Source organism: Pteronotus mesoamericanus, unplaced genomic scaffold, assembly GCF_021234165.1.
Source record: "Pteronotus mesoamericanus isolate MK-2021 breed Mesoamerican mustached bat unplaced genomic scaffold, CSHL_Meso_final contig_601, whole genome shotgun sequence".
NCBI classification, from domain to species: domain Eukaryota; kingdom Metazoa; phylum Chordata; class Mammalia; order Chiroptera; family Mormoopidae; genus Pteronotus; species Pteronotus mesoamericanus.
Genome location: NW_026555215.1, coordinates 25,685 through 28,903, shown reverse-complemented (window position 1 = coordinate 28,903; position 3,219 = coordinate 25,685). Strand labels below are relative to the sequence as shown.

The 3,219-nt window shown below is 35.9% G+C and overlaps 1 pseudogene; it reads right to left on the bottom strand.

Annotated features, from left to right (window-relative positions):
• Nucleotides 1-1,144: 1,144 nt before the first annotated feature.
• On the bottom strand, nucleotides 1,145-1,634 carry LOC129076561 (developmental pluripotency-associated protein 3-like; annotated as a pseudogene).
• Between the last annotated feature and the right edge of the window lie 1,585 nt (nucleotides 1,635-3,219).

Here is a 3,219-nt window from a genome sequence, read left to right as displayed (position 1 = left end):
TGAACAAAACACTTCAAACACATGACTGTGGTACCTCAGTACTCCTCGTTAATTCATTCTGGAATTCGTGATGAGTGCCAAAGCTGGCCAGTACTGAGCAAGTGGTGAAACATCCTCTTGCAGGGCAGCATCGTGACTCACAAAAGTTCTAGCAAGTGCCGAGTGCTGAAACATTTTCTTGTCAAAATGCGACAAGTACAGGGTTTGATGAACTCTGAGGCCGACAAGTACCGAGGTATGACTGTGTATCTTTCATATCCCAAAGAAATGCAGGTCTGTGTAGATGATAGGTCATGAAAAAAGAAATTAACCTGACATCTTCCCTTAGTATTATATACTACTATCATATTCATTTTTCTTCAACAACTTCTACTTCACCATTTTTATATCTTTTCCTGGAAACTGGTAACGTGCAAATATCTGCCCTTGTTTTCTAACCTCACCCAAATGTGTCAAGTTCCTTCCCAGTAGGAAAATATCATAAAACATTAGAATTCCAGAGATTTATACCACAGGAGTGTGATGAGGTTAAGAATTATTATTCACTGCTAGCAAAAACAAGTATTAAATAAGGACTAAGAACAAGAATAAAGAACTACTTTTAAAAGGTCCCAACTGCACCTCTAATTTTAATAAGATGCCCTATGTACACATTTATTTGCTATTAAAAATTGAAATAGCATATGAAAACATTTGTTACAACCCAAAGTTTTGAAAACCAGAGAATTTAATTATTACACCCTGCATGTTTGAGCCAAACCACCCAACGTTTTTTTCTGTTACATTCCTTCTGCACGTTACTTGCTTCAGATCCTTGATGTTGGGTTTCATCTTACCAACTTAAGGCTTCCAAAACACAATGGTAACACAGATCTATTAGTGCTTTCTTGGGTGAAGTAAAAAAGGAACTTACGTGTACTGAAGTCATTCAAATGCAAACTACATAGATTCTCCTGTAAGTTACAGGCATTAATGTAGACAAGTAGACAAGAAACAGATACAAGAAAGACATCACAGAACTTCTATCATAGGTTATCAAAATATTGGTCTACAGTCTATCCTAGCATAAGCGTAGCTTTCCTAAGCTGCTGCATAATAGCTTTAAAATTACAAGCAAGAAAAAAAAGTACAATAAGTTTTATGGCTAAACTGACTCCATGTCATAATTATTCTCCATGGTAATATTATCAGAAGGGTCTCCATGATATAGGCGGTAACGACAGCTACACCTAAATCTTCTGGATCTTGGATCTTGATTCAATCCCAAATTTCCTCTCCTGTGGGTCTTTTTGAAGCAGAGACAGGGTATGGTATCTAATAACTTGTAACATCCTTTGCATCCTTTCTCTCCGAGCAGCCGCCAATGTCCTCACTCCGCGCCTCCTACTGTAGAGTAGGCCTTGACTCAGCCCCAGTCCTAGCCCCTGTAAGCTTTTTTCTTTGTCCTGCTGTTTGGGTGAACTTTCTAGTACAAGGGGAGGGAATTTGGTACTAGGGTTGAGAGTCAATTTCCCAAGGTCCTTTGCTAGTACTTCTGAGACAGCTTGAGTGTTAGCTGAATATTCTTCACCCGGCATCTGAGAAGACTCCAGGGTCCCGGTTGGGTTAAGCTTCTTTGGTGAGTCCACTGGATTGTGTAGTCACAGCCTGAAACTCCTCCTTGATCTCCCCAAAAGGTTCAGTAGAAGATGATACCTGAAACTCTCAAATTGCTACAAAGTAACCCAGAAAGAACCGTAAAGCCCAGGAAAGGCAAGAAAAATGCCAAATTCCAACAAAACGTGAAAGAGCTAACCTCGAAAGTTCTTTCCTATAGTAGAATGCCAACTACTAAATATCGAAGAGTTAGAAAGTCACACTTTTAAAATCCTCATAATAATAATTCATTCAGGCAATAGTCAATTTTAAAGCAGAGGGTTTGTTTAGAAACAAATATTTACATGGTCTCAAACTATCCCTTCATAAATTTATCCATTACAAACAAAAATAACAGGGCAGAAACCTGGTGGGTGCCATTTTAACCAAGTGATTTAAGTTGCTACCATTACTAACGACACACACCAACATTATAGATTGCCTGATTGGACACACTAGGAAGAGCATAGCATCATTTATGTAGTGCTTCTGAAATAATGCATAACCTGAATTAAATCATGATGAAATAGCAAGGAAAACCAAAGGGTTATCTATAAAACAAACCATCTGTCTTCTCCAAAAATCTCATTATCATTAAAGAAAAAACCTCTCAGAAATCGTTCCAGATTAATGTTGACTAAAGAGATAGGAAAACTAAATGCAATGTGTGGTCCTGCTATGAACCATGGATCAAGAAGAGAAATTGATGTACAGGCTATTATTGAAACAACTGAAATTTGAATCATCTTAGATTAGGTGATACTATATATGAATCATAAATTTCCCAATTTTGATCGTTGTTCTGTTTCTATTAATGGATGGCCTTATAGTTTAGGATAACGGTAACGGGAATGTTATATGCAATTTTCTAATAGATGATTCAGGAGAAAAAGATTATAGATATATATGTGCAGAGAGATGGACAAGGGCTATGCGAAGAGAATAAAACAAATGTGCCATAACAACTGGTGAAACTCAGTGCAGGGTATACGTGCGTACTATGTACTATTATTGCAACTTTCCTATAAATCTGAAATTTTTTCAAAGTGAAATATTTTTAAAAAGAGTATGAAAGATTTCCCATTAAAAGTGTGCCATGTTCATGTTTCTGGAGAGAGTCCCAGCTTTCATCAGATTCTAACTTGTGAACACTCCCTTCAAAAGGTCAAGAACATCTCTTTTCCATTATTACTTATATTTCTATATTTAGTCATATTCCCTCTTTCTTCTAACTAGGGTTTAAATTCAAATAGCCATGATAAAGATCTTATATTAAGCAGGACAAGAAGCCTTCCTACTAGTTTGAGTATCAAGAGAACAAAAAAAAGGTTTTGAATAAAGCTGTAAAACCTAAATACGGATTTAAAAAAAAAACAACTTGCTCCATTATCAATGAATGGCATTCTTTCTTGCTTTTAAAACCCAATAGTTACCCCAAAACATTCTCATTCATTTTATGATAATTTATTCATTCATTCTGGAATTATATAGCAATTATAAACAAAACCTGCACACTGCTAGAAGGAAAGAAAGCTGAAAAAAATCAATTGACTCTTTTCATTGAAATTAAAATATATTTTATTA